Source organism: Sinohyriopsis cumingii, chromosome 10, assembly GCF_028554795.1.
Source record: "Sinohyriopsis cumingii isolate HCF-2022 chromosome 10, ASM2855479v2, whole genome shotgun sequence".
NCBI lineage: Eukaryota > Metazoa > Mollusca > Bivalvia > Unionida > Unionidae > Sinohyriopsis > Sinohyriopsis cumingii.
Genome location: NC_142970.1, coordinates 39,695,441 through 39,722,924, shown reverse-complemented (window position 1 = coordinate 39,722,924; position 27,484 = coordinate 39,695,441). Strand labels below are relative to the sequence as shown.

General features: G+C 34.6%; 1 long non-coding RNA gene across 6 annotated transcripts in view; it reads right to left on the bottom strand.

The window, feature by feature from the left end:
- LOC149789907 (uncharacterized) overlaps window positions 1-27,484 on the bottom strand; it is a 2,017,354-nt gene that overhangs the window by 1,657,851 nt on the left and 332,019 nt on the right. For 3 of the 6 annotated variants that reach the window (XR_016423761.1, XR_016423762.1, XR_016423760.1), the window contains exons 4-6: window positions 20,718-20,816; window positions 20,066-20,187; window positions 16,096-16,210 (exon numbers count right to left, since the gene is read on the bottom strand). This is a non-coding gene — a long non-coding RNA (uncharacterized LOC149789907). Of the gene's footprint in view, window positions 1-1,850; window positions 1,960-2,154; window positions 2,313-2,813; window positions 3,178-3,859; window positions 3,953-4,285; window positions 4,413-16,095; window positions 16,211-20,065; window positions 20,188-20,717; window positions 20,817-27,484 lie in introns of those variants that run through there. The other 3 variants (XR_016423757.1, XR_016423759.1, XR_016423758.1) reach the window with 3 other exon arrangements.

Below are 27,484 nucleotides of genomic sequence, written 5' to 3'. Positions count from 1 at the left end.
ATCAAGTGGCACTACATTTCAAAAGCAAAATTGGATTGAAATGCAAGAACTGTAGTATGGAATTAGTGTTGGTTCTGGATCGTAGAATGGAATTGTGTGTGTGATTGGATTTTTAACGTAGCTTGAATAATTTTTCAGTCATATTGCTAGGATGTCTGCAGTGTGGCAGTTTACAGTGATGTATAGCACTGGGGCATCATGCTGCAAACATGTAGTATGATGTTGCACCCAGTCACATTATCCTGACACCAGGCCGATCAGTCCTAACACTAGCCTCTTAATGCTGTGCGTCTAGCGAGGCAGCTGTTAATACCATTTTTGTAAGTCTTTGGTATGACTTGGCCGGGGTTTGAACCCATGACCTCCCGCTTCTGAGGCGGACGCTCTAACCACTAGGACACCGGAGCGGTCAGAATGGAATTGTAACAATTACAATGGAAGCAATTTGTATTATGCTTGTTGGGGCATTCCTCACTGATGGCTGTCAGTGACATCATCATGGGAATGTGTAACAGCCACATTTTGTAAGAACAAGGTGTAGTTGGTGAACAATACAAACACTTTTCTGACATTTCCACATGCATCATATCATATGATCTTCCCTCATTTTCCTCCATTTCCATGTATTTGGCCATGAAATCAATGAAGACCTAGAGAGATTTAATACAATTTGTAATTGAACTTGCTTTCATAATAGTCTGTGGGAGGGGTCCTCCTCCAGGCTGTCAGTGTCATCGTCATGGAGAGGTGTAACAGAGCTAACAGTTACATGTTGAAATAACATTGCCATAAGATTGTGGCAACGTCATATAACGTTGTGGCAATGTGATTTGGTGAACTTGCTGGAATGCTGTATAATGTTATTAAAACAAACTTCCTACAACATACTCACAACATATAAAACCTATATGCAAATCTGATGAAAGCTGCTTGTGTTTCTGAAACACATATTCCATACTGGTGGCAAGAATGTCCAAATCTACATTACAAAAATGAAAACATTACCATCCATCTAGGAGTTGCAAATGTATGAAATCCTCGTGTTGAGTAGTTTTACTAACAGGCTTTACAGCAGGGCCTTCCATTAAATTTAAATGTGGCAGGTTAAGTTGACAAAGTAGGGTGGGGGGTTGGGGGGACCTATCCTAATGGGGATAATTCATTTTTTTTTAAGCAGCATGGTGTAAAGTAAAAGTAGATGGGCTGATAAGGAATCCACTGAATTTACAGACTAAAGGTTCAGACATTTGTTTTTAAGAGAAAAATGAAAGAAGGAAACAATACAACAGATATTTTAATATGACTTTAATGTTTATTTTCTAGATTTAATTAAGATTATGAATCAGATTCAGTCTCCAACTCCACTGTAAAGTTTATCTATTACTTCTTCTGCTCAGGCACCGGCAAATTAAAACAAAATTGTAATGCTTAAATAAAGTCATATCATCTCAGCACTAGTTACATATGCAGAAGTCATGTTAATCAGCATTATAAAAATGTATGAAATTTTCTTCACTGCACTTGTGCTTCCCTTACTATCATTAAGCCATGATACAAGATAACTTTGCACTAACTTGTCATTTCTGGCAAGTGGATGGTGCAATCAATTTGCACAAAGATGAATTTATTTCATCCAAATATTTCATGTGAATAAAAATTCCAAATGGAGGCACTTGTCCGATCAGACAAGATATATGTATATTGTAGTTAGCTGGACTCTAGCTCTGATAGTCCTGGGCAATAGGTTAAGCTGATTTTGTTATCAGTTTAGAAATGCATCCGCTTTGCAGATACTATTCTTTAAAAGCGAAACTGAATCCAATATTGATGAAATAAGAGTCATTTGGATTACCTTGTTTTTTATCATTCTGCGTTGGCTGGGTGCATATTTGAGGGTCTCTGATATGGCCTCTTCCATTCCATTTGCCTTTGCTTTGCCATTATTTTTCAAGCAGGCTTCTGCAAGAGTAATATAATGTTTTAAAATAAGTTTCACAACAAAGGATGCTTTGCATTTTTCTAAATGCCAGCAATAATCAATGGAATATTTTAAAACATGTACTTTGAAATGTGGTCTCAAGTTACTTTATCAATTCATTTAAAAATCTCTGGCAAGTCACATGAAAAACACAATTTAAATCAAGCCATACTTACTTATCAAAACCTGACATATCACAAGCTCTTGAAATGCTTTTTTCCCCTTACGTCCCTTTGGACTATACTCTGGCCAGTCTTTTTGTTTTAAGCTTTTTCATCATCCTGCAGACACTATCCCCAATTGTAAACCTGCCAAGGGAGCTCAAGTAGCATATCTGAAAATAATAATAATAATAATATTACTATTTTTTGATTTTGATATTATTATTGGTAATAGTATTTCATGATCGTTGTGACAAAATATGCTTGTATATAGTTATTTTTTGCCATGGTTTTGCAAGCAAATTTAATTTCTCTAACTTGAAAAAAATTGATAACATTAACTATGCAACACAATTTACTAATAGCAATTATAAACCAAATTAACCACCGTGAATCTATTAACTTCATAAATGACATTCACTCAAGGATTGAATTAAAGTAGCCACATAATACATAATAGTGTATATGTAGTAAAATACCTGTTACATGTTCATCTCTAAACATATTTTGGCCTACATCCGTAAGACAAAACAGCTGACAACTACATGTTCACCCCACCCCCAAAAATAATTATACAGGCACTGCAGAACTTGCATAATACATATTGAGGTTCACAACAGCAAATAAAGGTTATAACAGTTTTTTTTTAAATAGAGAATAAGGCCCCAATTTACCATCTTCTTGGAGAGTTTGGGATTCTCCTCCAACCTCTGGCAAAGGCCCTCTAGTTCCTCCACTGAATCACATGGCATTGCAAGAATTTCTTCTCTATATTCTGTCTGGGCCTTGTGTATGAACTTGGAGGGCCAGCTGCTCCAACAAATTCTCAATATTTGTGTCCAGTTTCATAAGTACATTGAACTGGAAATCTGTAAGAGATTTGTGATGAAATTAGTTTTGAAAGATCAAGATCATTATTATAAACTCCTTATAAAGATCTGTACAGTGAACATGGGTTTAACAATGAAAAATATTTATGGAATGAAATACATGGTTTTTGTACAGTTTATATGAAAACTTTTCCCTATAATCCTTTTTTTGTTTATTCCCTGGATATGTTGTTTCACTGCTGGTGTCTGTAAAGTCTGCATTCAATGTAGATGGTTTAGGCGTCTGACTTACACAAGACAATGGTATACATCAGAAAGAAAAATAAAAAAACCAATCTAATGATGAACAGTCGACACATCAATGAAAAACAATTCATTGTTTATTTGCACAAATAAGTCTTGAACAGTATGTTTTATGACCTATAATTTAATTAATTAACATCTCACAATGTTCTGAAATAACAATATCTAAGCTACAAGAGCTTGTGCTTTCATATCATAATCTTCCATTTTGCAAACAAATTTTGATCTTGAATCAATGTATATGACCTTAGCATTGAACACTAACATTCAAAATGTCTACAAGATGACAAGACTATTATCAACTGAAGTGACAACAAACCAATGAGTTTTACGTGCATTGAACATAAGCATTTTTAAATGCTACAAAATGTGTTTTTAGTGTACGGCCACAAATTACCCAACATTTTGTCAAACATAAAACAGTTCTACTACCTTAGATGAGAATTAAATTCATAAATATAGTGTATAATTGACTTACTCGTATTTAGAGAGCTGTAAATGAAATAAGAGATTATATAAAAGTCAACACCTGTAGTATTTGTTTCATTATTTTATAATGTACATTTTTTTCCATCCTCAATACATACTACTTGCAGAGGAATTGGCAGAGAGAAATCTTTATATTCTCCACTCCAGAGTGGATGGGGATGGTGATAGTGTTGTCCTTCTGGATGCAGCTATGTATAAAAATAATCACTACTCCTTAATTGCAGTAAAAAATAAACAAAGAAATCAGACTGGATTTTTTGGCATGTAAACAAAATGCATATTGGTTGCAATGACCACTGCATATAAGGCAGTGATACAATATATCACAAAATGCATTCTTTTTTAACAAAACATCTAATCTCATATATACAGCATCATGAGTAAGTAAGTACTCTTAAACACATCTTATTAAACAGACAGAAAAATGATGAAATTTATACATACTTTTGATAAGGAATTTCCAATTGTGGCATGGTATAAAAGCAATTGATAAAAAGAGACCAGATAAACTAAATAGAACATACCAGCAGTATAAGAGGAAATCTTGGAGTCTGCAAAATACTCTCCACTTCAGGAGGTTTTGGATGAGATGGCTGACCAGAAAGGTTTCCACTTGAGATTTTCATCTTTTTTTCAGTTCTTCATTTTCATCTGAAATATCAATGAGAACTTGTAAATACTGTTTGAGTCCTTGAATACACGGACTCCGTGTGACATAGAGGGTTTGCAGAACAATCGCTAGCAATATTCACCACTTTTAAATCCAGCTGGTGAATTTTCACCATGAAATGCATCCGAATGCAGTGAATAATCCTGGATTAAAGACAAAATAGTGTACAGAAATGTGCAATAAATTAGTCAAGCTCCAGACAAAACAAAGATATGATTTATCTCTGATTCATAATGACTTTTCTTGTGCTACACATTTTACCAATGCAAATTACATTGAATTTTGTAAATTAAATGGTACAATTAAGATATGTATGTCAAAAGGTTACTAATCTTCAGCTTTCCAATTAATGCTAAACACAAGTATCAAGTCATGTATTTAGTCTCTCACTACCAATAAATGCATTTTTAAGTAATCATCCTGGAGTGCACCAAAGTCATGTGAACTTGATCCAATTCCAACATTACTGCTGCTTGAGTGCTTAGATCCAGTATTGCCTTCACTAACTGATGTTATTAATACTTCTCTCTCATCAGCATAATTTCCATCATTTTTCAAAACTCCCATTGTAAAACCTTTGCTGAAGAAACTAACACTACACCATAATGATTTAAAGAACTACTGCCCGGTTTCTAATCTCTAATTCATATAAAAAATCTTAGAAAAGGTTGTTCAATCCCAGCTTGTATCTTGTCTGAATTCAAACAGTCTTTTTAGCAATGTACAATCTGCATGTCGCCCTTGCCACAGGATACAAATTGTGTCTGCAAATAGATTAGACTCCAGCCCAGTTGATCAATGTTGTGGTGTTCCACAGGGGTCTGTTCTGGGACCTGTTCTCTACAGTCTATACACTCAGCTGCTCTCAAGTGTCATAGATCATCATCCAGTGTCTCACCAATTGTACAGTGATGACACCCAAATATACAAATCTAGCCACCCAACTGAAGTTGATGATACCATCCAAGGTGTAACGATGTGCATTTCTGATGTGAAATCATGGATGACTTGTAACAAGCTGCAGATGAATGGTGATAAAACTGAGGCCATTCTGATTACAACACAACGACATTCTCATTCACATCCTATACCTCGCACAACAAATATCAGCAACACCAACATTAAATTCACACAATCAGTACAAAACCTAGGTGTTACTCTGGACAGTACTCTCACATTGCACCAACATGTCATGAACATGTGCAAGGCTGCATATCTTGAGCTGAGACACATCAGCTCCATTCTCAGATATCTTTCAGTTGATGCCACTAAAACACTTGTGTGTTCATTACTACTTTCAAGACTGGACTATGGTAACTCAGTTCTGTCTGGTTCATCTTAATATCTACTGCAGAGACTTCAAAAAGTTCAAAACATAGCTGCTTGGATCATACTTAGAGTACCACAATCAGAGCACACCTCCCCGCTGCTCTGTACCCAACACTGGCTATCCATTCGATCCAGAATCAAGCACAACATTTGTTCTCTGTGTTACGTTTCACTGACAGACTCTAGTCCAACATACCTATCCGACCTCACCTATGTGTACACACCAGCAAGATACTTACACTCCTCTTCCGACAATCATATACTCATTATTCTCACTACGAAAACAAAGTCACATGGACAGCATTCGTTGGCATACCAGGGCCCAGCAACATGGAATGAATTGCCCACTGAACTTAGACACAAAGACGCAGTGATCCCATTCAAGAGTGCTCTCAAAACTACTTATTCCGACTGCAAAAACAAACTTAATGACTTAATAATGTTAACTACCTTAAATATTCTCAGCATGTTTTTTATGTTTTCTAATTTCATTGTGTTTGTTTTTGTAATCATATCATTGTGTATGTTTTTATGTTGTCTAATGTTGCAAAGCGCTTAGAGCTTCTAAAGAGTAGGCGCTATACAAAGTCCTCATACTATTATTATTATATTTAGCTTGGATTAATATTTTTAAAATCAGTGGCCATAACTAAAACAATGGGATTTTGTTTTATGATCATAAAAGTATGCTGGACACCATCCATGATGTACAATGCTGTCTCACATTTCTATGCACCTAAGGTTTCCATCTCAAATATTAAAGCAAAATGCATACCGAATTTGACAGATTGACGAAAATAAAATAAAGCAATGCTTACTATTTGAAAAGAGACAGTTGTCACTAGAATATTCTATTCAAAATGATATTAATTTTGGACACAGGGGATACCACCCCCATGTTTTCCTGACTCGTGATATGTCGGCCTATTCTGTGCACAGCTTTAAAAGATGTAATGTTTATCCATCGAGCTATAGAAGTGAAATACATTGACTGTAGACTGTTTCTGTCAGCAGTTAAGTTGGGTAATTAGGTCAGGTTTATAGCTAGTTTACAAAATTCAATGTAGAATGCCAATAAATTACAAGATATACTTTTGCAAACTAAAGTGATCTTGAAAAAAGATTAGTAAAGTTTAACATTTTATAAAAAAAATAAGCTATTATGTGGAAAAGAAACAACAATGAAATAGGATGCAATGTGTTTACATCTTGTTGATGGGGGAAAATTACTAAAGAATTTTGAAACAGACTATATGCTGGGGAATTTTTTGGAGAATTTATGTTCTAGCGACAAGTTTACATATTGAGTAGCAGATGATTTTGTATGTGCGGGACAACTTCTTGCAAAATTGGAAACTTTGATTAAAATACAGTATTGTTTTAAGGTATACATTACCATATTCGATATAATGTATTGTATGATTTTAAAAGATGCATAGTTAATCGGAATTTCTGGGTTACAGATTCAAGAAGGTCATGGAGTGGGTCTACATGTTGACTAATAAATTACTATTTGATCCCTAGGTGATATTTCAATTCTAAATTAAAACCAATAATACTTAATGTATAACCAAAAATGCGACAACCTGGTGGAGAGGCGAAAATGGATATAAAAAACTTCCATATAGCCTCAGCAAATTTAAACTGAATAAATAGGGAAAAAATAATTAAACTAAACAACAAGACAAATTATGATATGATTTTCATACAAGAAACACATAATAAGTTGACTAAAGAACTAATAACTTTATGTGAGGAAAAATTAAATGGGGTTATAATTGTGAATGATTATAAGGAGATGTAAGGGGAGGGGTAGCTACTTTTATCAAGAATAAAATGGGAGTAACTTGGGAGCAAAAGAACAAGGGAAACTTTTTTGCAGGGAGATTGATACATATTGTGATAGAGGACACTCATTTTATAAATGTATAAATACCTGCTAATAAAAACAAAAAGCAACAATTCATTGAAAACCTGTTTAAATATTTAGAAAATATTTCAATGGCACCCCCACCCCAATCTGTGTTCATATTGATGGAAATATTGTGGATCTGATTTGCAATCTTACTGCATGCAAATCTTTCCAGAAAGCACCTATGTACTTTTTAGACACCGGTATCTGGTAATAGCCATATCTAGCGCAAAATTCAAAATGGTCATAGGACAGAAGGTTGAGTAGCTACAATGTCATAGCCTCAATGTCTCCACAAAGTAGTGTAGTAATATTTGTGCTAGGGTTGTGCTATTCCATGTCGATTTACAAGTCACCAAACAGGATTTGATCTGGAAATATTTTTTGCAAAAAGATCTCCTCTGCCAATGATAGCTCAATGGCTGGGAGAAATACTGGCAAGTCAGATGTGTATAAAATGTAAAGCAATGTGTGCAGATAAAATTGTCAAAAATGTTTGCAGATTTTAATTAAAGGGCAATATCAGCCTTGAAAGTGCCAGAAATTATCAGTGTAGATGTGGCTTGAGTCTACATGTTTTCAGTTAACAAAACTGGAGTGTCAAAGCTAGTAACTGGCATCCTTGATAATTTGACTAATAACTATTTTTAATTAACCATTTCAGACTTATAAATATATACTCAATGTGTTTATACCAATATTAAGTTTCTGTATGTCACTGTGTTTAAGTTTTGATTTTCTCTGTTTTATTTCACTTGATACAAACACATGCTGACTAATCTTGTCATGTGGTGTATCTCGATGATACTGTAAAAGTGCATAGCTTAACACAGGTTTCAAACCCTTGCTATGAGCAGCAGCAGTAAACATGGCATGTACAACGAGAAATCAACTTTTTTACTTCTTGGCTATATAATCATTAGGTACTAATGTGTAAACTATTAAGTTGATATTTTTTTAAATATAATTATTGTGCAGATTTACTAAATGTACTTTTGCGATACTAAGTCCCATGTTTGTTTAAAGGTTCTAACAAGCTGGGGTTTTTATGCAATATGTCATAAGTATATAAGGTGTTGTGGGCTGCATGCATGAAGAGAGCTCAGCAGCTTTCTAACTAATACTGCAATTACTATGAGTTTTTTAAAAGTTATATATTTTCTTTAAGTTGCTTTTTACTGTTCTGTATATAGTTTAGGAACTTAAGCAATATTTTGGACTAGTCCGATAACATAAGACACATCACCCAATATTTTTGTTGGGGGGCTGATGGGTATTACTGCCTAATGAAGGGTGCTGTGTGGAGCGTTTTGATGTCGACTAACAGTGTAATGAAAGTCAAATTTTCAGAAATATCACAAACAACTGGTAACCAATAACAATGCATTTCTACAAAGTAAAGTTATAATGTTTTTGTCAGACTTTACTTACCCTGATGTCTTTTCTCTAACAAATTCAAATTCTCACAAAAGAACCGGACCTGTTTTCAACTTTTGTTGGCCTACATTTCAGTTGGCTGGAAAGCGATGAAAGTCAGGAATGCCAAAATCGGATTTAGCTGAAACATTATTCTTTAATGAAACAAATAAAAATATGTTTTGCCTATTGGAACTGTAAGCAAGGTTTCATTTCATTCAAGAAACATATCCCCCACATGAACCTACTTAAACATGCTCTGGTGTACCTCGACTACCGTTGCACTGCAACAAATTCAAATGTATGTCAATGGAACATGAAAATGTGTCCATTTGCTAGTGTCATATTTTCACTCCACCAGGATAAAGACAGTACTGTAAGTATATTAATTACACATAAATTAGTGGAAGAGTGTCGATATAGGCTGATAAAGTGTGTGAGATATTCCTGAAACTTGGACTACTCATTCCGATGTCAATTGACATTGGAACTCATATACATGGCCGTTATTTGGGTAGTAAGACATAGCACTAAAACAAAAACAACATGTGCTATGTCTTACATTGTAGAACTATATTTTGGACTTGTACATTTTTGTTTAAGATTTTATTTAAGCACAAAATATTTATTGGTGGAATTTAATGTGCTTTTCTCTATTCTACATTATATAATTAATATTCATTCCTAACTTATTTTACAAGCGAACTACATATAGTTATATCATTTGTTATAAGAACTTGGCTATATTGTCAAGTAGTGTTGTCTTCACATACCAACACGTTTATTTTGTATGTACTGATTTTCTGTATTTAAGACTCTAATTCCATGCCTGAGAAATTTGTCTTATGCTGCAATACATGATTCAATTTCTTATACAGTATAGATCCAAAAATGTTGTTAGGGATATAGAATACCCAAGTCATTGTGGGTATTATCCTTGCTGATTTGATCTTTGCAATACAATTTAATCATTACTTAATCCATGATATGATTGAGTTTTTTTTTAAACTAGTAACTTTTTAAAATTACATCACATTTTTTTGTAATGTAACAAACCCAAATTACACACACACTTAATCTAGCACTTCATACACATAATTCCAATGTCTTCATAAAAAGCTCAAAATGTCAAAGTCACTGTGAGTGATATCTTCACTGACATAATATTCTAACTTCATCTCAACAATAATTTATTAATATAGCAATCCAGAAAAGCATAATTTAATGACATTTTTCTTTCATAATTTACTAGTTGTCTAAGTCTGAGGTGGGCAAACTATTTTTCAATGTAGCCACATGTGTGGTGAATGAGAAGTGAAAAACATCATACCATGCCACAACTGAACCAAACTTACATGGCCAATTTGCCACTTGTGGTAATTGGTGACATGGTTGCCCACCCTGGGTCTAAGTCAGTGTGACCGTTAGTAGTGAATAGGGATGGTCTAGGGACTGGGGGTCTTCCATGTTAAAAAGGGTATATCCACTCTGGGGACTATGTAAATTTAACATCGGAGAAAAAAATATCCACTCTGGGGACTATGTAATTTAACATGGAAAAAAAAATATCCATTCTAGGGACAAAGGGAATTTAACATGGGAGAAGAAAAAAAATATCCACTCTAGGAACAAGGGAAATTGAACATGGGGAATAAATCATGGGACTGTCTAGGGACATGGGGAAATGGAACAGGGTCGGGACCCTATTTTAATAAGGTCCCGACCTGATGGGTCTATGAAAATGGAACAGGCGAAAATTGAAACAAGGAGGGGTCTCTATTTTTTTATTATTTTTTTAAACAAAAAAATAAAAAAGGGGTAGGCAATTGAAAGTCAAGATCTTTTCTAGAGATAGGAATGGCCCTGAAAAGGGCCTTTGTTTTTATGTTAATATACCGTTAACATAAAGGGCATCTGTGACATCTTCTTCTTGACCTTAGGCTGCTCCTGACTGTAGGACCATAGATTAAGACTCTTTTGAGGCATCCTTGATGCTGCACATAGATTCTTCGCATCCACAGGCTGGTGTCTGTCCTGTGGATAACTGTCCAGTTGGATCGGACATACATTGGTATGTCCATCCGGAACATCATCGAAGACACAAGCGTTGAAGATTGTACGTCGGTCCACAGTAACAGATGAAGGAATGCAGTGAACTGTACATATTTATAGGGAGAGGAAGGATTGAAACGGATTCAGTTTGTTGACCAATCCAAACACGTGTTACAAAATTCAGTCAGCCCACATCCAATCCGAAGAGAGCAGTCTGTGACGTCACGTAGTCTATATAGATTCGCTAGCTCCTGTGCGCAGTCAATCTATGCGACAGTTTTTCAACAAGACAGAAACTCAGAAAACGATCAATTGGGGTGCACCGACGGTGGAGACTACCCAAGGGAACCTGGACTTACTTTCAGAAGAGGTGAATTGGGATTTTGTGGATTTTTTTACCTCGCAAGAATTTGTTCCTGAACTTTCGTCACCTTCTCCTTCATTACCGCACATGGAAAATTTTAGACAGAGACAGAAAGAAGAATTGGAGAAATTTATACAACAGCAAAAGGAAGCGGAACAAGCTTTTCTCCTACAGCAACAGCAGCAAGAAGAAGAGGTAAGAAAAAAACGAGAAGAAGAAGAAGCAGCAGCAAAGAAACAAGGGTGTCAAAATCAAACGGTCACAGTACTGTTAGACATTTTAGCGGAGTTAAGAAGTCTGAAACAAATGTATCAGACTTCTTTATTACGGCCGAGGAGAATACGACCTTCCCGCGCTAAACACTTCAACCCTGTGACTAAGCCTACCGTACCACCCTTAGTGATTTCAAACAAATCATCATCAACAGTACGCAGTCCAGAAGTAGGCCTTGGCCGTGGCAAAGGCTTAAGACAGTTAATGTTGATTGTTTAAACTCACCCCTTACACCAAAAAAGGCCCTTTTCAGGGCCACCCACGTCTCTCGAAAAGAGATAGACTTTTAATTGCCAATAACTAAAAAAAAAAACATTTTACCCAATAGTACGTGTCTGTGTATGAGTGTGCGTGAGTGTAGATTCTTATTTTAAAATCAAAACCCAAAGACACTTACCTTTTATAATTAATTTATTCTTTTATAAATATTTACAATTCACAATTCACAACAGAGCACTTTAAAAAGTTCATAGACTTATTCTGTCTCATTGTTCACTCTCTCTGTTTTTTTAATTTCTTCACCATCACAGTCTTTTCCTCCTCTTCCTCCTCACTTTCTTCCCTTCTTTTCTTCTCCTGTTTCTTTTTCTTCACCTGTCTGTTTTCTTCCTCTTCTTCTTCTTCTTCCTCTGAAGTATCCCTCTCTTCTTCTGACTCCTCTTGTTTCTTTTTTGGGCAATCTGGAGACCAATGTCCTTTTCCTTGACAATAATAACAGGTATCTTAAAAAATGTTGTTTAAAAGAAAAAATGCCTTTGTCTTTTGTTTGGCTATAAGAATTTTGATTCATGCTCTTTGTCTTCTTACTATCCCTCCCATGACACTCATTGAACGGTCTGATTAGAAAAATGTGCAGGGATGTGTTCCTTCACGTCCGCGCTTTGACTATTAAAACCGGGGTAGTTTCCAGTCTAACCATCCACTATCGACTCATCCTCCTACGAAGATGTGCTCCAGACTAGCTAAGCTAAACAAAGCCTATGTGAATTTGCATAGGGTCAGACACAGTCTGATACCGAAGCCGGAAGAGATAGAGAATGTGAGAATGTTAAAAGTCACTGAAGACCTGATAGAAGAGCTCTTCAGAGAAGAAATGAACAGGGAGAAAGAAGAATAGACAGAGAAGTACAGACTTCAGAAACAGCAGAGAGAGCAGCAACAACAGCAGCAGCAGCAACCTGAACCTGACAGAGGCTTTGTCGATTGTCGTATTGACAACAAAGAGTTCTTCTTCTCTTTCCGAAGAAGCAGACCTATTGTCAGAAAGCCTATCGTCAGAGGACGTCGCATTCTTAGAATATAAAAGATCGCCCTAGCTTCAACTTCACGCAAGCAAAAAAACAGCCCTTTTCAGGGCTACCCCAATCTCTAGAAAAGAAATAAGAATCGATTTGCCAATGTGTGTATGTAGAGTAGTGTGAATATAAACACTCACTCATTTATGGTGTGATTGTATATGTTTATGTGTGTGTGTGTGTGTGTGTGTGATTGTAAGCGCTCACGTAAGTTTGTGTGGATAGTAGATTATGATAATGTTTTTTTGTTGTTTGAAGTGTGGGAATAGTAGATTTGGGGTTTTATTTGACTGCATTAGGTATGTGGAAAGTATATTATTTGTTTAATGAAAATTTTTTAGAACAGTGATGGGTAGTATAAAAAGTGAGTGAGTGTTTCTTTTAGGTCCGCGCGTTTAAAGTGATCTAGGTAATAAAGTTTTGGGTCTTAGGGGATGTTTTCCTTCACGTCCGCGCTTTTAGTATAAATTGAAAAGCGCTAGGCAGTCTAGCTACCCTTGTTGATTGATCAACACTACAAAATGAGCAGAAGGCTAGCGAAATTGCTTCAACTTCATGTGCACCTGAGATATGCCAGGCTCATACTGAATGAGCTGGCCGCAGAGGCTATAGTGGAAGAAGGAAGGATGAAAGAGGAGGAGAGAAGAAAAAAAGAAGAGGAGGAAAAAGAGTGAGGAATGGCTGTACCACAGACACAACAAGGAAATTTCAGAATCCCAGAGACAGAAGATTGGGATTCTGAAGCCACTCATTCCGCCTCTGCACTCCCAGCAAAAAGAGTGAAAGGTGATTGGAGTAGGAGATGTGTCTGCGGTGCCAGGCCGGGGAGGTGCAACCATTAACCAGGTGCCCTGGAGTTCAAAACAAACAGCCCTTTTCAGGGCTACCCAATACTCTAGAAAAGATATAGTAATCCATTTGCCAATGTGTGTATGTAGAGTAGTGTGAATATAAACACTGACTCTTTTTTCCTAGTCTGAGCGTATGTGTTTGTGTTTGTAAGTGATCAAGTAAGTTTGTGTGGATAGTAGATTATTGGGCTTTGTTTATTGCTGCTTCACGTATGTGAATAGTAGATAATATGAAATGAGAAAAGTAGGGGATGTTTTCCTTCACATCCGCATGTTTTAAGTGATCTATGTAATATAAGTTTTGGGTCTTAGGGGGATGTTTTCCTTCATGTCCGCGCTTTCCGTATAAGAACCCACAACGTTCGTCATTCGCACCATTCTACAAAGAATAAAAAAGAAGATGGCTTCGAACCACCTTGATAAAATGAAAAAAAAATTGCAAGATGTCCTGGACAATTTGGGCATGATGGAGCAAATGTTAGTTAACCTAAACGAGGATCACTATTCTTATAGTCCCCATCGAGTGAAGATGGAGATCAACAATTTAATAAAACTAAAGGAAATCATAAGTGATCTGTTGAAAGAAATAAAGGAGGAGAAGGAGGATGAAGAGGAAAGGATAAGGATGAGAGCATGGAACGAAAAAATTGAAAAGGAAGAAGAAAATGTGAAGAGGAAGAAAGAAGAGGAGGAGAAGCAGAAAGAAGAGAAAAAGAAGAAAAAGGAGGAAAAAAAGAAAGAAAAGAATAGAAAAAGTGTAGGACAGAAAATAAGAAGCTGGTGGAGAAATAGAAGAAATTAGAAGAAGAAGAAAACCAAAGGCCCTTTTCAGGGCCACTCCTATCTCTCGAAAAGATCTTGACTTTCAATTGCCTACCCCCTTTTTTATTTTTTTGTTTAAAAAAGTAATAAAAATATAGAGACCCCTCCCTGTTTCAATTTTCGCCTGTTCCATTTTCATAGACCCATCAGGTCGGGACATTATTAAAAAAGGGTCCCGACCCTGTTCCATTTCTCCTAGTCCCTAGACAGTCCCACGATTTATTCCCCATGTTCATTTTCCCTTGTCCCTAGAGTGAATAGTTTTTTTTTTCTCCCATGTTAAATTCCCCTTGTCCCTAGAATGGATATTTTTTTTCTCTCATGTTAAAGTACATAGTCCCCAGAGTGGATATACCCTTTTTAACATGGAAGTCCCCTAGTCCCTAGACCGTCCCCATTCACTACTACCGTTGTCATTACCAGCCTGAAACCCAATTTAATGCCATTTGTATAAATTCATTTCAAATAAATATTATGATATAGTTGAAGTGTAAAGTCAAGCAAGTATTCTGTTTGCAGATTTTACATTTTAGATATTACAGTAAAGTCATATTTTCTCTTGTGCAGTAAACTTTATTGCAACTGGTTCCAAAATAGTAAATCTTATTTAATTTTCATTCACCAGAATAGGTATTAATACGATCCTGAATTAACTGTATGGTACTAAAATATACCCTGATCTTGTGTGAGATTGTAATATACAGAACTATACCTCAAGACAACAATAATATATTGACTTTATATTATATCAAGACTGTCATGGTTATGAACTCCAACTTTATTCAGGTTTTTTCATAATAAATGATCATCTAGTGCTATGGTTGAAAAGAAATCAAAGTTCAGTTTAACTCCATTCTCTCCACATTTGTCAGTTGTTAAGAGGCATACTCATCCTCAGTGTTATAGTAAAATGTAATCTTATTTGGATCAATCCTGGTGGTGTAATATATGAATGGAGAAAGAATATTATCATCCAGATTAAAATATTTTTTATTCAGACTCTACTAAAATTTTTAGCTGGATATGGGTTACGGAGCCTGATGTGTACGAACAAAGCAATGTGTACCATGACCTTTTTAATTTAACATTTTAAACTCCTGCAGAGGAAAGAGATTTTTTAGATCCGTTAAACTGTATTAACAAAAACATTTCTTCAGTATGATTTTCCTTTACTTAGTAGTGACAAAACTCATATTTTAAAGTTGTTGCTTTTTGTGTTTGGTTTGGCCTTTTATGGTAAACCAACACAAGTAAGTTATTAGTGCCAAGGCACTTTAAGTATAGTGCCTTGCCCAAGGACACACCATGGTAGCTAACCCAGGCTGGTCCGATGGTAGAATTTGAACCTACATTATTTCACAGGTCCAGAAAGCTAACCACTGAGCCACTACAGCTCCCCATCTTATAGTGGAATGCTGGTATACTTTATGATCAAGAAGGATGGGTTGGGGTATGCATGTTCCATCTGAAAAAAGTGATGGAATTTTTGTTTACATAATATTTTAGTCATACAATATGAATCATTTTCTATAGATTTAAGATGCATCAGATCAAGTTAAGAAAAATCATATATTCTGTTCCCTGGGAATGTACTAAAATTCACTGTTATTGTTTGATTTTTTGGTAGTAAGCTTACTTGGTATTTTTTTCTTTTTAACTTGAATACCTAATTTGTTAACATCCTGTCCTAAATCTTCATAGTTCTGTCTATTAAGTGACAACTGTTGATACATGTAGGGAAGTTTTTGTTTATATCTTTTGATTTTTGTGGTTCTGGAAGTTGCAGTATTTGTTGTTGTATTATTAACCATTTCAGTAATTTAATGAATGCAGAGTATACTGCTCTATAAATGAAATTTAAGGGAAGATAATGTAAAAGTATGTTTCACTGCAAATATAAATTGTTTAAAATAATATATCATTTATCACATGACTATTCAATTGTGGTAACTAGTATTCCATCCAATATCTATACACTGAAATAAGTCTTTTCATACAGCTGGTGATCATTTAGATACAAGTCCAATTGAACATAACCACATTATCAATGCAGGCGTTTTTATTAGTAGTAGTATTGCAAGTATAAGTGTTAATATTAAGATTTCATATACAGGTATGATAAGTGTATCATAATGTTTAAATGATGCTCCTTGTTACAACATAAAATATGTTCATTGAAACAAATGGTTCACTGGTAAATTGGCAGTAAAGGTCTTCACTGAATTATGTTGCATAAACTATTTTACAATAAAACATATATGATGCATCTCAGTTATGATGAATGTGAGGAGGAGGATTAATAATAATGCAATTTAAGTTATCTTCATCACAGAAGTTCTAGCAGATGTGTAATTTTTATGTGGCTCATTATCAGTTTGAAACTGGTCTATGATTTCTGGATCTGGACATATCTGGTCCCCTGCTGTTGTGCTGCTATGGTCTTTGCAGTTCATTAGGATATCAGTTACACTTGGTTTACATTTAGAACCCCATGGGATGGAATGCCCAGTTTGAAACTGAGAGAATGGTTAATTATCCATAATATAACTCCTGCCGTTATTATTAGGTTTGATATCAAGGTCTTTCTTTAAATGCTTTTCAACTCAGGTTCTGTTCTACCATACAGATAAATAAAGTCAAATTCATGGCTTTCAGATTTGTTCAGTTTGTTTCATGTGTTGCAGCAGACAGACTGTATATTGCCACTGTACCATATAAATATCAGTGCTTAGTCTGCTCTCAGTTGCTGTGGTTTGATTAGTTACAAGTGTCATCACATATGACTAATTATTGACCAATGTAATGAAACTTGTATAATTAGAAGGCTGTATTTAAAAACTCTAAAGATCTTAAATGTGTGTTAGAGGGTAAGGTTAGCAGTTATACTCCCAATTATGTTTGTGATGAGCAAAAGCAGCTGCACAAATTTGAGCTTTTAGTTTGGTTCTGGTAGGGTCAAAGGATGGAGGTACATTTTGATTTTTAAAAATGAACATAATTCCCATGTAATACATTCCAAACCTAAGTATGCAATTGATTTGATAAAAGTTTGGAGATTATTGTTTAGGTTCTGTTCTTACAATACTAGATATACCTGACTACTCCATAGTGAAATGGCTAACTGTTAGTTATATAAGCCAGATGAATAATGTTAGCCATTTGTTTAAGTGTTTTCTCATTACTTTCATTTGTGTCACAGAGTTGCATGCAATATTTCTTTCTAGAATAAATTTATTTTATTTTCTAATTGTGTATTTTATGGTCTCACTGGACAGTTTATCTGGTGAATTTTCATCCAACAATGAAGATACTAATAAAAACAAACTAATGATATTTGTAGAAAGCATACATGTGAGATTTTGCCTGCAGTAATCAGGTTAATTCCTGATGCATCTATTGATTTCTATACTGAACCATCACTGCCACCATCTCCTAAATTTTACATTCATTTTGTACTAGAAATAGCTATTTTCAATATTTTTCTGTGACAAGGCAACTAAAAGAATCTGTATATGCCTTATGCATGAATAAAGTTCAGTAGTACTATAACAAATTAGCATACTTTTCATCACCCCTCTACCATCTAGATTTTTTTTATATTTACCTCTGTAGCAGACACAAATAAAAGTCAGCAGCTCATTTGCAGACTAAGTTATGCATATGATCTCCAATGCTCATCTAACTGTGACAGGCAGTCACCAACAAGCCAACCTATTTCCATGCCTAACTCAAAGTAAATCTGAACCACATTATAGATTTAGCTTACGTGTGAATTTATAAATGCTAGGCTTGTGATAATTAGGTTCATGCCTTCTACCTTAAAAATTAGAGGGATGTCAAAATACGAAACTATCCAGTGAGACCTATGATGTTAATTTTAATCCCTATGGGATTTGTGACATAAAAAACCCAAATGCTTTATGTATTAAAAGGTAACTAATGGGGGCAGGATCTGCAGTGAATCAATGGTTAGTATGCTAGACTCCTGATAAAAATGTTTGTGTTAAAATCCTGTTATCAAGTCAACCAGGTTACCTACTGCAATGTACCCTTGCCTTACTCCAATTCCCTCAGTACTCAGTAAACAACTAGTGTTGCTGTACATAACAAAACCAGTCCATATTGATTTTACATATTTTACTAAATCCTGACAAAAATAATTCTCTAAATAAAGAATGATTAATATGTGATGGTCTCGCATGTAATCAAACTATTCCAAGCTTTTAGTGATATGAACTGATTTATCAATGTTTATCAACTTTACATGAAAAACTACTTCTTATTTGTCATCAAATGTGTTCAATGTTTTGATCATATAAGCATTTCTGCTACAATAGATCAAAATAATCTTTTTGTCAGAAATAGAGCCCTTATAGTATTTGCAAGGTCAACCAATCAGATGCAGAATTTGAGTTTAATTTGAATGAATATTTTTTTTTTACAAAATTGCTCTTTTGCTATATCTTGATGAGATAAATCTATTTACCAAGTCTGATAAAATTAATGAGAAATAGTTTTAAGAGCAGTAGCAATAATGGCTAGTGAGATCTAGAACCACCACATTATATGCATAGATTTTGCTTACAGCCTCAGACATACAAGCAAATAATTAAACAAGTCAGATCTAAATTGGATCATAAACACTGTTGTGCAAGTCATAAGGAACTCTGCCAATCAGATGCAAGGTCACTTCATTACCATACCTTTATCACACTCATAATAAGCATCATTGTGAAACTTGACTACATAAGCCCAGTGGCCAAGTATGATCAAACTAGAATCAGCAGCAGTGGTTATAACCTCATGTATTTGTATGCATGTTCACTTCTTCAATCTAGATCTCATTTATATAAGCATGTATTCTAAGTTTAGTAAAAACTGCACTATATGTATAAATATTGCATGCGGTGGTAACATACTCAGATGAAAGATCACCTTATTATTATTAATGGTTAACACTCATCAAACTTCTAGGACAACTTAATGATTTTAGTCTATATTGTGGAAGTATTGCTTTTAGGCTGGTTAAAAAACCCAACTAATTTTATACATGATCACATGTATATACTTGGATTTTGCTCATTATTAGATTTATCCAAGATGTTGATTTAAGCCCAAAACCAAGTTTTATATAAACACATTGATCAGAACTATGGACTCCAAAGTAGCTAATTTCTTACTGTTGAAAGACAGAAGGGGATGTGAAATAAATAACACACTCTGGACCATTACATAAACCCACTTAGCCTTTTGACCAGTTGAGATAAAATAGCAACAATAATGTTAAATCAGATTGAAAAATTATGTTTTCTCACATTACCTCTAGCCCTTTTCAACATGGATGGTATGTTTCTTCCACATATGTCAGCTCTTAATTAGTGGCCCTTTCCCATCATGAATGCTGTAGGTGAAACTCTCAGAATTAGGCTTTTTAATGTATATCTGTAGAAAAAGAAAAACTATTGGTCTGCATATATCAATGTCACCATTTCTGTAATAGATTAAAATACCATATGTGTGTGTGTGTGTGTGTGTGTGTGTGTGTGTGTGTGTGTGTGTGTTAATTTTAGAATTTAAGCAAACTTGTCTCCATGTGTTTATTTTAAAACTGATGATGATAACACATAACAGGTTCAATGGATAAAATGTTATTTCTTACTTCTTACAACTGCTCATTATATCTGAATTTACATTCAGTGTTTGTTTTAATTAACATATTTGGGATAATGGGCAAATTATTCATTTTGTAGTTTATCATTATATCATTTACCAGTCTTTCATCATTCAAATATGTAAAATATAGTACCATTATACAGACTTCATATTCTATATGATATCCCAGCAATACATATTAAGCAGACAAGTGCAAATAAAAATGTTCAGAATGTAAAAGTTACTCCAAGCTCAAAGAAGATCAGCAAAAGATAATCTCCAACAAATTACCAAACAAAAAGCGAAGTTAATGCAGTTACCTTTATTATGATGTCTCCAACACCAACGGTACTGTACAGCTACGTCTTCTGAGTTTTACCGTCATCTTGTCTTTCAAACCAGAATTAATTTCTTGAGTTCTTACAAAATGAAGAAACTTTCAAATACTATAATTTAGGCAGCTTCTTTACATGCCATCAGATAAATTATGGCACAGTGTTAGTCTTTCAGCACAACGCAACTTCACATTTGGACGGCGCGCTGTGTGGGCATCGCCGACACAGCAACTGACATGAATTCTCTATTAGCAGACAATGATTCGGAATAAATCCTTCGCAAATCTAACATTCTCGATTTTTCATAGTTCCACTTTTCATTGTTGCATTTGTTTGATTGTACAATTGCTATTGATGTTCTATGAATCAAGTTCAATTCATCTGCTGTCTGAAATCCCGGTTCAGTTGGTATATTCTTCCGCGCATGATGCCGTGGAAATAAAAGATACGGTCGACATTCAAAGTGGTTTAGGTTAATTTATTATTTTCCTTTATTAAGGTCATTTGCAGAAAGTGTTTCGCTAGGGTGAGAAAAAAAAAATAACAAAAAGAAAACTTTCTTTTCCAACGCTAATACTGTATATATTTCAATTTGTGATTGATACTATAAATAAAACAAATATTAAAAAAGCATTTTAGCCCGTGGCTTGGGCACGGCACTCGTTTTGTGGGTTTTGTTAAAATGTTGTTAGTGTTGTTTTGGAGTTTTTTTTTTTGTTTTTTTTTTTTTTTTGTGTACCACACTAAGAAACATACCAGGTATTAGGCCTAACGTAGGAAAAGAAATTATCCTCTATTTATTACTATTCTTACAGTCAAATGACGCAAAAGTGATGAAATTGCTATTAAGATTTTGTTTTGTATAACACTTACCGCTCGTTTTCCTCGAGATAAAGCAGCCACTTCAAAATGATGATAAAATCTGTGACAGATGAAACACGTGGTTTAAATAATTCGTAATCGCCTGCCTTAAATACTGTAGGAATTTGCTAATGTATTTCATGGCCCTCGTTTGAATAGATACCAACGATCATGTATATCGACCAAAATTTGTATATTCCTGCCCAGGATCATGTATTTTGTATTAAACCGTATATTACACGAGTTCTCTGTGGCATACTCGGGGGGGGGGGGGGGGGGGGCTCTATTATACCCGCTGTATCAGTTGAGAAATATATCGAACTGATCAGGCCCCAATACTCTCGCTCTGAAAAACATTAAAATAATTATATGCAGAATATCGGTAGGTCTCCCTCTTGCCGAAAATGTCAGCACCATATATATTTTGCAAGTAATGTAATGGGTATAATAATACACACAAACACACACACTTCTTTTTGTTGGGGGGGGTGGGGGCACCGGACAGATGCCCCCATTTCCAAAAAAAATAGAAAGTATTTTATGTTTGTGTGTTTCCCCCTCAGATGTGTTCTACGTTTTATTAAAACAAAATTTTATATAAAATATTTAGTTTTTAGAATTTTGGATGGGGTATTTATGTTTCCATAGTTTTTTCTAAAGGGTTGTTCGACCGAGTCTGGTTTCCCTCACCTTGCTCGAAGTTCCTTCCCTTGAAATATTTTGTAACCTTTGCTATATGTCGCCTAGGTCTCAGTGTTTGCTATATGTAATGGTGCTAGATTGTGTGTATGCTATATTTTCTTTATGTTTGAGATAGCAAGTATAGATCAAATACCTTTCCCAGTTGTATTTCTTCCTTTATGATGTTATATTGTATCTTTTAATTTGTTTTATGGTTTTCTAATTTTGACGATGGAATGGTGTACTATTTAGATTTTGTTTAAAAAAAATAATTTCCTATTTTATTATTCGAGTGATAATATGTGTCGTTCCTCATAATAGTTTTTAAAGATGTTGATAGGTAGGTTACGCTCGATCCAAGGTTCACGCTTTTTTATTCTCTATGTGTTTTTTCTGGGTCGCGTTAGTCCTCCTTTATTTAGTTTATCTGATTATGCTTTATTGAAAGATCCAAACTTATTTATGAGACCACATTATTGTATAGTGGTCAACCATACAGTGCGGCAGAAGTTAGTAGGGTTTTAAACTAAGTGTTATACAGTATGTATTTGTGTCTCAATTTTGTCTGTTTATGTTCTACATTGGGTGTTTTCAAAGACTCTTGATGGGCCTGTCCACTTCACTGAGCCCTGTGACTTAGCCCCATGATGTCATCGCCATTTACTTCCCCTTTATATTTTCCCTGTATTCCTTCCTATATATGTCTTTAGAATTTTCTTTCAGAGAAAGAAGAAAAAAAATTACAAAATTCTTTTATTTTTTTCTTTCTTCCTTTCTTCCCTTTTCTCTTTAAACAATGTTACATGAGTTTCTTTGAAATATTTGAAATATAATTTGAAATTTTCTTTGAAATATGGCTGTTGTGGGGTGCGAGGAGGGGGTATGTGTATGGCATCAGCTCGCAATTGCGCTACGCGACTCTTCGGTCTGTAATACCTATTCCTCCCTCCCCCAATTCCAACATCAATTGCGTTATATCAACCTAACGGTAAGTATCTATTCGTCGTAAGACGTATTGAGTTCTTGTTGTGGTTAATATTCTTATTTTTACCACGTATCTTATTTAAAAATCTTTATCACATGTCCACAGGATATCATCGTAGTTGCTATATGCTCTATACATTTTAGAACGATTTTGTTTTCGTAGTCTAAATCTATGAATAAAATGTTATTTTTGTTATACTTATATTTTTTGCAAATTTTCATTTTTAACTTTATCCTATTATGTTTAGTTTTATGACATTGGGCAATCGTATGTAGTTTGGTGAAGTTCGCTGTTTTACATAAACGGCATTTCGGCATTATCCTCAGCATACGATGTTTAATTGTTTCTTCGCCTGTTAGGCAGGTGTTGTGCAGGTATTTAAAAATTATACTTTGTGTTTTGACAGATCTTATTTTCCCCAATTTTTCCAATTTTTTGTCCAATTTACCCCCTCAGTTGTCCTGCTCTACTCTACATTTTATATTTTTGGTTACCTCCTCCCTAATCCAAGCGTGACTTTTACTTATTAAATTTTGCATAAATCTGTTTTGTCTCTATATTTTAAAATTAGTTCTCATATGTTTGCGTGGCACTTCGATTGTTTTAATATTAATTTGTTATTTTTGTATATCTCTGGTCGGTTTCTCAAGGTGAAGCCGAACCAGTAGATGTACAGTACTTCTCACGCTGTAGCCGGGTCTGATTGCATTTTTTTAATCTATTGATTATGTTAGTTAATTATAGTAGTAGGGGGCTCGGAAACCCCAAGCCCCCTCTACTTTTGGCCCTATATAATGTCTCTTTTTTTACATAATGCGTTTTATGATTCCATATATAATCTATTATTTCGTTGTCTGTTTTGTTTAAAATTGTATTATCCATATCTATGGATTTAATTATGTAGTTAATATTTGAGTATAAATAAGTCTTGGCCACTTGGACCCGCTCCATATTACGCAATGGCGCCATGGCTAGATTTTCACTTTTTCTCTTATTTTATTGATAATATGTTCATAATTTTCTACAGCTTCTTTTTTTATTACCAAAGTAAGTAAGTGTGTGTGTGGGGGGGGGGGGCGATAATTCAGGGTGGTTGCCCCTCCAGTTAACTATTTTTAAGATTTCGTGCTTGTTGTGGTTTATTTTGGAACCCGACGCTTATAGCATTTCCCCTCTCTTATAAAGTTGTTGCAATCATATGCATGTTAGAGTATTTTTTTATTATTCTTTTTAGGTTTGGTATTTGTATGCCTTGTACAATCAGGGGCGGATTAAGGCTCACTGGTGCCCTAAGCACTGACAAATCTTGGTGTCCCCCTCTTTTCCACGTGCACCTGGGAAGATAACCCTAGGGTTTACCATGATCAAGAAACAGAACATTATGATTAATTTGCACTAGTTTTATCAATTTTTTTTACAAATCTTCATTCTTTTTTTTTTTCATTCTTTTCACCCTTTTCTCAACTTTGTGGTGCCCCCTTTGTCCCTGGTGTCCTAAGCACGTGCTTAGTCTGCTTAATGGTTAATACGCCCCTGCTTGTATATCTGGGTTGTTTCTTATCGTGTGACGTAGGATTTCTATTGCCATTACGTATTCTAGCATTGATAGTGGACATCCTTGTATCATTGATCGTTGTATTTCAAATTCTTTCGTGCATTTCCCCTTTAATTATCCCAGTGTGTAGGATTTTGGTCCATTTTGAAAATTGGGTCCGAAACCAAATTTTTTAAAAACATTCGTTATATAGTTTTGTTCAAATCAGTCGAAAGCTTTCTCCTGGTCGAAGAGTACCATAGCACTCATCATACCAGTTTCATTTATGTAGTTAATTATAGTTTTAATGTTTAAAATATTGTTTTGTATATCCCTCCCCCACAAGTTTGATTTACATTAATTATCTTGTTTATCCTACCCTTTACTGTATTTGTTAAAATCCTACTTAAAATGCTATAGTCCGTGTTTAAAAGTGATATAGGCCTCCAGTTTTTAATCTCGTCTCTATTCCCTTTCCCTTTGTATATAATTGTGATAACTCCCTCCCTCATAGATTTAGTCATTTTATTTTTAATTAAAACTATATTATTATACAAAGCGTTTAAGATCGACGTCAGTTCACCGTGGAACTTTTGGTAGAATTCCACGGTGAGTCCATCTTTCCCTGGTGACTTTTGTGAGTGTTGATATACTTTATGTGATTTCTTCATCTGAGATGACATCATCACATTGGTCTCTATGCACTGCTGATGTCATCTCACAGTCGACATTTTTTAAGTAGCTGTCGATTGTGCTGAAGTATATGTACTGTGTGGTGTGTGGTGTAGAGTTCTTTATAATATTGGGAAATATTATTTAGGATATCTTCTTTTACAGTATGGGTTACATTGTTTATTTTGATATTGTTTAAAATTGTTTCACCCCCTTTTCTAAATTCTTGTCGCTTATATACGTTTTTTGCCTTGTTGTAGATCTCTGTAAATTTTCCCGCCCTTATTATTCTCCCCTGATTTTCGTCTTCTCCAAGGATTTTAATTTTGTCTGTCAATCGTTTCTTTTTTCTTTCTCCATCGTCGTTTGTTGTTTTGCTTAGTTCTAATTTGAGTTCGTGTTTGTCTTTTTTTCTGGAGTTTTTTCCGCCCTCCATTTCAGTACTGAATATTTATTCCTTTTATTATGTTTTTCTAAAACATCCCAATCAATTATTATATTAATAATTTCTTCATTTTTGAAGGTTTCAATTTCTTTTTTTAATTATTATTTCGACATATTCTTTGTCATTTAAAATCTTATTATTTAGTTTCCATAGTCCTGGCCCACATTTTTCTATATTTTTCATTTTTAGGTCAATAGTGAGCATGAAATGGTCTGATAGCTTTTGGTTGGTTATTGCAGTATTAATATATATTAATGGATCATAACAATTTCCGTAAAATTTATCAATCCTACTAGACTGGTTTAATTTATAGTTACCCAATTGAAATCTCCCCCATGATTAGATTTTCCATCGAATATTGTTGTAGATAGGTATATAAGTTTTCTTTAACATTAGTTTCTTATTTCTATTAGCTGGCATGTACACATTTGTAATATGCCAATTAAACATTTTAACATGTAGCAACCGTCCCTTAAAAAATCCCCCCCCTCCTCAAACCTTTCCCAGCTTTTTAAAAATATTATTGTTGCAACCAACTCTAATATCATTACTTGCAAAATTGTTGCATATCTTTATTGCGTTAAGTTTGTCTTCTACTAAAATGTTGAATTCTGGCTTAATTCCATAGTGTGTTTCTTGTATCATTATTACATCAAAGTTTGTTTCTTTGGCTATTTTGTCTGCTTTCGCTTTGTCTATCCCATTGCTGCTGATAGTAGCGATCCGGAAATTTGTATCTTCCATTTTTGTTTTACTCCCAGGTGCCACATCACTTTTATATATAATTTAATTGTATATATTTCAGTTAAAGTTATTATATTCCATTTTTTTTGTACACACACACCAGCACGATCGACAATGAGCGCTTGAGCAATATACAGTTTGATACATCCTACATGGTAGTGGGCAGTAATACATATATAGGTCGTTATCCTTCTCGACCGAAGTAGTAACATTGTTCCAATGTTACCACTCGACGTCCTCGATATGTGCTTCATCGCATTTGCAGTCTATACACTTAAAGTTACAATGGAAAAGTGTACATGAACATATTTATACCATAGACAGAGCCTTGAAGTACTACTTATTTCGGTTTAAAACTGTCCAAAAAAACCCACAAAAAATAGCATGTAATAGTTCATTTCGATACAGTTGCACAGAGCATTTGACGTTCATTTTGATGTCCATATATATTGATATGGACTAAGTACGATTTGTTTTCAAAGCTGCTTTATTGCTGGTAGTGCTTCTGTTTTCAAGTTCGATATATAATATACCCATGGAGCAGGAGTAATACAGAAATCAGGACAACAACCATCATCAACATCATCGGGAGTATTATTATCGTATATGTTGGTCACATCGATGATCATTAATAAAAAGCGGTTGAAATATGAACAATATTCCACCTCTTCAAATAGTAAATAACCAAGCAAAGTGTGTGTATGTATGTGTGTGTGTGTGTGTAATTTTTAACGTAGCTTTAAAAAAATGCAATCATTTGTACGTCCTTGCGTTTAGCGCCTTCTTAACCGAATATTTTCCATATAGGCGAATAAGTCATAGCAATCGCA